Source organism: Limulus polyphemus, unplaced genomic scaffold, assembly GCF_000517525.1.
Source record: "Limulus polyphemus unplaced genomic scaffold, Limulus_polyphemus-2.1.2 Scaffold2532, whole genome shotgun sequence".
Lineage (NCBI taxonomy): Eukaryota > Metazoa > Arthropoda > Merostomata > Xiphosura > Limulidae > Limulus > Limulus polyphemus.
In genome coordinates, this window is record NW_013668142.1 from 147923 (window position 1) to 158222 (window position 10300).

Genomic DNA, 10300 nt, shown 5'->3' on the forward strand with positions numbered 1-10300 from the left:
CAAGGCTAGATAGATGAAATCGACTGTCATTCTGTCAGATCTCGGTCCGTCTACAAGCGTATGGCAGTTTTATTACAGCTTTACAGTTTTATTAGACTGAAACCTAACTTTGATGGTAACTTCAATGCCAGAAAGCTGTTTTGGTTCGTACACACCTAGTTTGGTCTTCATCTAAAACTAATTTACACAAATACTTTCGCTATACATTTGTTTCATCTGTATATGCTACTGCTGATTAAAAAAAAACAACAACTTTTTGCGAGTGTTTTCTCTCAATCAATGTACTGCCTGATGTATTTAGGTTTTCTATCATTTAAAAACTCTTTTTAAAGAACGTTCATCGTGAGCACAGTTTTTGCTTCTTAAAGGCTACACATTTAAAGGAAAAGATATACCGAAAACCGATACTTCTCAACTGTCGTAAACATTTAAAAAATAAAGATAGTCAATTAATGTCTATCAAGTATGAAATTAACTCGTAAATTACTGAAAGTAGCCTCGTGCTGTTTTTAAGGTCAAATGTGTAAGGTAAGCCTTGTCTTTTGAGGTTAGTGATAGTCTAAAAATACACTAGCTAAGACTACCCGTTAAGAAAGCAAACCATTCTATATAGGACAATGCTAGATGATGTTCCCCTTCCTTCCTTATTTTGTTATTAAATACCTAATGACCTCATTAGATGCTAACTGCGTACCATGCTTTTTGAAAGTTACTAATTGACTCATTCAACTGATTAAATACTTGTATCTTTAAATTCAAAGCCAAACGTCTATAAAATAGCGAAAATATGCCCTATTTCAGGGTGTTTTTATCCCACTTCTCGACAAAAATCCTAAACCAAAGTAGCCCATTTACATCGTTGAATAGTTTCCAATTATCATAGAAAAAATTACGGAAAATCGATCCAACCAACTGTGAGTGAGGGAATCCAAACGTCTATTAAAAAAATGTGTAAAATTGCCCTATTTGACGGTCTTTTTAACATCCTCGTCTTCGGGCAAAAAATCCTAAAACAAGTTAGCCAGTGTACACCGTCAGGCAGTTTCCAATTACCTTACAAAAAGTACGGTAATCGAGCCAGCCAACTGTGTGTGATGGAGGCTAATAATGTAATGGATCATCATTATAGTAAGATGCAGAAGTCTGATTTTAACTAGTAGAGTCTATTAAACCTTTACAGTTTTTAATTCAAAGGCGTCGGATTTCAAACATAGTTGCGTGTAAATAATCTCCACAAAGACGCTGTTGAAGCTACAGTTTTAACTTTTATCGTTACTTCATAAGACCTCAAATGAGTCGGTATATTCTGCTTGTATTGATAATATAGAAATAATGTACAAAAAGGAGAACGTTACTTACAAAGTCATTTGCCAAAATGTTAAAAGAAAGTTAAAATTGCATTCGTTACTTTTAAGAACGTCTCAAGGTGGGTCAATGGTAAGTTATTGACTTACAACTCTAAAATCCAAGGTTCGATTAACAGAGTGCAGATAGTTAATTATTTATCTGTAAGCTGGAAAACAATAATTAACAACAAAAATCCAAGTTAGTAATTGTGTGTAATATCAAATTTTCAATGGTCTCTTTTAAAATAGACGAAGAGAATAACAGTTTCTAAATGTCACGTTATTCATAAAAAAAACAACTCCATTGTGCCTTTAGAATACACAAGTGACCAACAACTAAAAACAAATGTATAACATAATATAGGGGGAACATTCAGACTTACTGATGCTAATATTACGTTTAAAAGAAATAGTCTATACGAGAATGGAGAGAGAGATAATTTGGTGTGTATCTCACTGCGTCATTATGGGGAGTTTGTATTAGCCTATTTCTGTTTAAAAGTCAATATTTCAAACGCCAACGCTTCACTGCAATAAACACTTCTAAGGAGGCAAAGACCCCGATTAGCTATCATAAACGATCACGTAAAAAGCTAGGATGGAATATGTTTCATTTGAGTGTTATTGAGCCAGATTTTTGTCTTGTAAATGAATTTTGAAGACCATTGTAATTCACTGGAATAAAGTACTATACTTAAAACATGTGAATCTAGCTATAAAAACAAAAGTTGGTCTCACATATTGTACTTCGTAATTTTCGTTTAAATAAAATGGTTAATAACATTACCTATATACGTGAAAACTATACCAAAAGTCGTCAAAAATCTCCTTTAAGATTATATCTCTTCTGCTTATCCCTAGTGTTCAAAATGTTGACTTTTAAACAGAAATGGGCCAGTATACCCCCCAAAAAAAACCGACGTGGTGAGATACAGTGTCCGAAATTTTCTTTAAGATAAAATGACTTCTGCTTCCCCCTGGTGTTTGAAAGGTTGACTTTTAAACAGAACTAGGCCAATATAAACCTCCCATAACGACGTAGTGAGATATAGTATCAAAAATTTCCTTCAAGATTGTATCACTTTTGCTTGCCCCTGGTGTTTGAAATATTGACTTTTAAACAGAAATAGGCTAATACAAACTCCCCATAATGACGTAGTGAGATATAGTATCAAAAATTTCCTTCAAGATTGTATCACTTTTGCTTGCCCCTATAGAGAGAGAGAGAGACGGAGTAATAAATAGACGAGTTTACTTGGAGTGCAATAACTCTTTCATCATTAATAACAACGTATTTTCTGTTATATTGTTAAGTGAAAACTAAACAATTGGCTATCTACATTATGCCCACCGCATGTATCGAACCTCAATTATGAGCGTTATAAATACTCAAGCTTTCCGTAGAGTCATCGCAGGGAGAGGGGGGGAAACTATTATTTGAACAGTCTCTTGTATAAAATGTAGGTTGAAAAAGTGAATAATATATATTTCATAATCTATAATGATCGATATATTCAATCACAAGTGCACTATCTTTGAAGGTGCGGAAAGATATGAAAAAACGGTAATCCTGAAAACATACAAGTCTTTTCACAAGAAAGGACTTAAAACAGCAGATTCCTCACTGATGTCTCTATTGCGTGACATCTGGCCTCTTATAGAAAAATAAATAAAAAATAGATAAAGAGGTGACACTATAGTGTCTTCGGGGATTAAGTTTATAACGTTTTGTTTGTCGTTGTTTTGTTTTGTTTTTTCGGAAAGTGAGTTGAGTGTTTTTAAGTACCACTTACACTTTGCCTGTAATTTTGGGTTGGTATAATGTTCACTGTTTACGTGGACGAGTCTGAAACTACCTTTATAACCACAATTACACTTCGTATCGTTTATCTCTTCTTGTCACTGAGATATAGAGCATATAACGTGAACTGTCAATACTGCTCTAGCTTCATGGGTTAAAAAGAAAAAACGAAAACTGTCCAATCCCTTGTAAACATGTGTGACGTCACGTGGAACTGCTAAACTTCTAATCGGAAAACACTCTGTAGTCAACCTAGACAATAAGGTCGCATAGCAACTGCGAACACTTTTATAATGTAACGTGAAACCCTCGGAGTTGGCTTTACTTTAAACAGATGAGCAGCTTTCTAGATATTTTTCTTTGATTCTGTCATTGACTGAACGTAATATAGGAATTTTGTACTTTGAAACTCTTTCGGTCACGGATATCAGGTATTTAAATACTTAATTCAGAAGCATTGCATGATATTATGTTCCAAATTAAGCGTGTTTAATGTTATGTATTTGATTTATTCCTATTTTATCGTAATGTTTTAATGTTCTGGAGATAATTATTATTTACATTTAATTTATAACCTCTCTATAAAAAACAGTTAAAGCCTGGTAAATTTTATTTCTATTGTAATCATTATTATAGAAAATAACTCATAATATGATAACTCATTTCTATACTGTTATTGTCGTCAAACAAAACCCGACTTGGGTTTACGTCTAACTTTATTTTGGGTACACTTTTGAAATTTCAGTCACTTTCAACAACTGTTTAGTTTCTTAATTTTATGTACAATCATCTGTTGATATTATCAATTAAATATGTTTCACAATTTACTAATATTTAAATATTTTCATACAAAATGACATAAATCTTTTCATAAATATAAACGTCAAAGTATAACTCGTTTTGTTAATTCAAGAGCAGTCTATCATTGTTTTCAGATTAGACATAAACTTTATCGCATATTATGAGACACGTGTTACTCAAATAATGTTTAATTATCAGTTATAAAACAAAAGGTAGTAGTATATTGGCTGGGACTAATGAAACAAAATTGAGTTAATATAAGTACTTATAGTAAGATACCTATGACAGTAACCCGTCCCACCTAAATATTTATTTAATCTGATTTCTTTTTGTACAAAGTGTAGTTTAACCGACTCTGCGCGCGTGTGTGTGTGTATCTTTATGTTCTTTAAGAACGTATACATTTAGCTTCCATTTTTCATATCTAAAACAAATGCTAATTATTATTGTAGTATCAATGTTTAATATCAGTTTAAGACTTTTCTCTTTATCTGTTCCAAAATAATTTTAAGGCCTACAACTTAGCATGTTTGTAGTTACTTGACAATACATAAAGTCTACGAACATACTATAGAATTCATGAACTCTGGTATTGTAGGAGTATCCATAAACTTAGAGAATATTGTTACTTAACTCAGCCCAAAAATGCAACTTCACTTATCATTTAAATAGTCAGACTTGTAAGGACAATTCGCCAACATGTGTGACAAAAGTAATTTGAAGTTAGTCCTTAATTATTATTTAAAGTAAATTATTATTATTATTCGTAATCAACTTTTCGAGAATTAGAGAGAGACAGTGCAATGTGTAGAAATATGATAGAAAGTATGTCATTAACAATATTAGTGCTTCCAGAAGCCATGGCTGCGTGACTCGCAACAAGCATATTTGCATTAACAGATGTTAATATATAATGCTTAGAATTGTTTAACTATGTACTTATGAGAAGAATTTTCATGATTTATAAAATATTCATTTATTATTCAGCTGTCTTCAAAACGTTGTTACATATTCACATGAGTAACATAAATAACTGAATTTCTGATGATATCACTTCCTCTCTCACTTTTAATAACACTTGTAAAACACGTGTGCTAGAAGATTCACACTGTTGAACCTTGTGTATAAATAAAAATTCGCTGGCAGCTGATACATGTTCTCTGACGACGTATTCATCCCTTTATGTTAAGTATGTCATATTCAGAGAAAAAATATATATGAACATTCCGTGTTCATATATAAATACATTTATAAACAAGAACTTTGGCCCCCTGGTGGCACAACGGTATGTCTGCGGACTTGCAACGCTAGAAACCGGGTTTCGAAACTCATGGTGGGCAGAGCACAGATAGCCCCATATGCAGTTTTGGGTTTAATTACAAGCAAACAAATAAGAATTTTGAAAATTAATTCTTGTGTTATTTATCTAGTAATACGTTTACTCTCGTCATCAAGTTTTTTTATGCCAGTAATACATATTTTTAATCATAATGGGTCCTGGAATGCTAACATGAAAGTATAAGTTTCATTTATCAATCCCATAGGTCTGTGTTTAATAGTTTCTTTAACTGTTTTGTTTTCATCTCTTTGTTTAACCTTCCCAATACTTGCTACAGACAATGAATGGTAATTTAGATGTATCTTTTTGGACCTAGAACCCTTAAAAATGTCAATATACAAGAAGTTTTCTAGCTATAAGTATTGAGAATAGAAGTTCAAACTGATGAATGATGCAAGTCTCTACTGTGTTTACTTCTGCAGATAACTCAAGTATTGAGAATAGAAGTTCAAACTGATGAATGATGCAAGTCTCTACTGTGTTTACTTCTGCAGATAACTCTACAAAAAAAAACATTTTAATATTCTTACCTTAAAACTTATATACTGGCCTTATATGCTGTCCAAAGTTACAGATACTTTTTTTTTAGTTATGTATCTGATAATCATACTTGTATACATACCACAACATATGGAACAGCGAGTTATTCAACACACAACACTTGATAAAATAGTCATATAAATAATTAGAATCATGCAACTGCACAGAGAAAGGCAGTAATGTCAGATAATATAACAAAACTGAAGCAAATTGTAAAAACTTTGCTTAATTCATTCGTAGTTTTACAGTTTTTAAAAAGATAACAGTTTATAATTAATTGCAAACACTTATTTAACAAATTAGTTAATAACTTATTAGGAAACCGGCTCTAAAAATATCATCATGTACCTATATGATCAGAACGATAAAATCCAAGACGTCCTCGTTAATAATCTTTAAATGAAACCAACTTAACATTAAAACAAAGTGATAAAAACTGTACAATTAGAATAACTGTTATAATACGTAAAAGCGTTTAAAGCAATTTTTTTGTAATCTCAATTTAAACAAATCTTAAAATGTACAAAACACTATGTTTCATAAAAACAATAAAGTCAATATTCAGTGTGGAAATATTTCTCGAGTTAACTTAATATCTTTTATATATATAATTCTAGGCAGTGTCCCTATTGGCTCAGCGGTAAGTCTGAAGGCTAAAATCCGGACTTCGATACCCGTGGTGAACACAGCCCAATGTGTAGCTTTGTGCTTAAAACAAACAAAGGAACAATGTAATAGGTACTAAACGTTATAAAAACTCCAAATAAGGCTGCAAAATCATAAAAATGTGTGAACTGTGTGAAAGTTAAAGTATAAATATACTAGATCAAATGATATAAGTTATAGTTTATATAGACACTTTGAAGATGTAGAATAACAGAAACTGTGATCGATTTTATGCAGTATAGCACCCGACTTATGCTATGGTATCGCACACACAAAAATAAATAGCCTACTATATTTCACTCTTCCAGGATTAGAAAATAATGCATGTTTATTCGGATATAATCAGATCAATTTTTCAAAATTTTTATGCAAGTTTTTGTATTTAGTTAGTTCAAGTCTTCGTAAAAAAATGTGAAAGGTCATAAATTTGCGCTAATCCTCTAGCTTAGACTGCACCACAACACATCAGTAAAGGTTTATACTTTTTTTGGTCCTGTTTCTGTATCACCGCACCCCTGCAGTGAGGATCATCCTCCAGCTTAAAGGCAGTATGGACATTTGGGAAAGTTAGTATGAGCAGAGGGGTTTATCTACCTCAAATGTATAATAGGAATGATCATTGTTGCAGGTATTCTAGAATTGTGAGATATCGTATTAATACTTTCAGATTAATTTTGAAAAAGAACTCTGCTCTTTAGTAAAGAATAACAAATTACTCCATAAAACATTGATTACCTAATTCATTCTTGTATTTCAATAATCTAAATGTTTCGAGTTTGCAGATGATCTCAATGCTTTTCTTGCGTCATCTGAAAATGTCTGGGTTAGAGGACTGTTTGTAAATTAACTGTTCAGCAATAATCTTTTACGCTTGTAAATATGTTTGACAAAATCAAGAACTCTTGTTTTGTATACAGAAACAAAGGTAAAAACAGTTTTTAATTAAGCGTATTTAAAGGTTGAAAAGTAATTGTGTTCAATAATACAGTTCATGCAGTAACTCCAATTGTAGGTGTTTCACACTTAATTCTCAGAAATATAGATGTTTCGCAGATAATTCTTAGAAATATAGGTGTTTCACATATAATTCTTAGCAATCTAAGCCTAATACATGAAATAAGCGTTTTTTTTTTCTCATAGACGTTCGGTTATAACATTATGCATTTTCTGAATTTCTCCCAAGTTTAAAGTTAGGTCTATAATTTGATTTTCACAAAATATTGAATTGGTAATGAATTTAAAACAATTATTTTATTGCACCTCGTTCCCTTCCAAAAAATAAATGGTTTCATATAAATGTATTTGTTTGAAGAATAAAGTCACAAAAATAATTATTACATACAAATCTGGCTGTTGAAACATATCTGTTGAGATTAAACTTTAGGAGAAAGTGAAAGTTGATACCGGCGTGAAATTCAAACCCAAACTTTTTCAGGCTACATTTAAATTCACATAGAATTTCCTATCTTTGTATAAAGCTAACAGTCAATTCTATAAATACGTACTACGTTTTCCTACCGGAATTTTGCTGAAGTAATTACAAGTACAAAAAAAACTTTATCTGAAATATTTTTTTCAAGTACGTCTAGTCTGATCTGCAATGATACGGTAAATGTAAAAAGAAAAAAATGCCTCCTATAATGCAGTTAATCCTACTGATTATTGCTGGGGTTCCCTATACATTTTACATAGAAAATAGTGTTTTCACCCAATTTGTATACAAGTCGGTAATATGACGGATAAGTCAAAATTCTGAAAGTTATGAGAACTCGTTCTTACAATGAAAAAAGGAATCTTTAATTTTTTAACGTAATTGTGATTTTCTAATTTTGACATAATTTGAAGGTAATTTATTGAAGTTATAAATGTAAAATTTTATATGTTTGTAAACATTATGGAACATGTAATAAATTTATATGAACTTTTCCTCCGCACTTGACTACAATTATGCATATTATCAATTGTGAATATTAAACATGTTTATGAAATATAAAACATATACATTTTTATTTTAGAAAATATTTTTTGGGATTTTCACTTGAAAAGTATAGTTAACAGGCTGAGGCATCAGTCTTGCGTCCGGGGGCATAAGAATTGATTGAAGGGCTTGAACGCATAATTATATGCATAACCTATTTCCCATATAATTTACTTCACACCTACTTTATTCCACATTATAGAAATGGTGTTACAATTCCTTTTTCTTCCTTTATTAATTTTACTAATCCTTCTCTACAACTTCCGTGTTTGTTGAAACTCTGAGTGATTCTTGATAAACCACATTAGAAGTTCTTCCTCCTTCAGGGGCCAAAATAAAGAGATTTATTGGAGATCTTACTCTTGAACACCCAACATAGAATTGACCATGTGGAAAGCAAGGGGTAGCCCTGCCACTTTAAGGGTCTGAGCTTGTGCTTCGGTTGCCATTTTTCCTGGGAAACGTGTGAATGTTTGACAAAGAACTCAAAATGGTCAAAAAAGGAATATAAAGAAAAAATGTAAACACTTTTGGGGAATAAAAGTTAGTCCAAGACTGTGGAGCCTTTAGCTAAATGAACATATATTTGCTGTGACCGTGGCCCCGGATAAACATCATTCTATGACATGCACATATGAAATGTACCATATTGTTGCGTCAGCGAGGTCACGTGACTAGTGTCACGCCACTTCTCTCGAACCTTCGTGAATTGTCGGGAGATTACTAGATATAGGGTAGTCTGGTAAATATAAGATGGTCACAACGTGACGGGATCAATAATGTGTGTGTAGGTAGTGAGTAATTGAACTGCAGTCAGGAAGTATTGTTGAAGTTAACGTTCGTTGTTAAAACGTTTGTAAAAGAGCGACTGTTGAAATTAAGTGTATCGTAAAGTTATATTCGGAAAGAATAAACCAGTTTTATTAAGTAAGGACTTGTGTCGCTAAAGTTTCGTCGGAACGAAGTTACGGAAAATTAATTAACAAACGGAGACGCAACATTATTTTAGGTGTTGCACTCTTTCTTTTTTTGAAATTCCAAAGACAAAATGGCTTTTTTTAACATTTCACTGCTTTATCGTATCTGTAGCTTCAGTATTTATTATCGTGATTTTAATATGAACTTTCTTCATTTACAGGTGTTTATATTGAAGAAATTTTAGAAAAATGGGCCGGCGATTACAGAAAACTCGAATACACAAACAACTACATAAACTGGTGAGAAGTAATCGTCTTTTATCATACATATCTACTAAATATTGTGATAAATTAAACACGTAATTCGTACAACTTGCTCTTCTTGTTGTTAGGCGTAAAGGTACACAGCCCTGGATTTTATCGTTATAAGCCTCCAGGTTACTGCTGAGCCATCGGGGAGGGGGATACAATATACTGAAATGCCTAAGTTGAAAATGTTTTAATGTGTCCAGATTGAGTAAAAAATGACGCAAATCAATAAAAAAATTCAGCACAGGATTCACTGTAAGATAACATATGAAAATGTTATGTACATGAACAGAAAAACATGTCAGCTTTAAAGTAAATTCAATAATCGCGGCAATCTTGTAGGTGATGTTTTGTTTTAATCAATTTACTTGAAAATTTAAGAACCAGAGAATAAAGAGTAAATTTACATTATTACTTTAATGAAAGGAAGATGACAAATAATTACTTTCAAATTCTCTTTTTTTCTCTTTACCAAATAAATAGATGTTATAAAATAAACGCGTACATTTATATGTGATATAAAGAATACAGTGTAGCTAAACAAATTATTACACCCACTAAAGATCTTCCTCTTGAAGCAATGAATTCTTGTTTGCTTGTTTA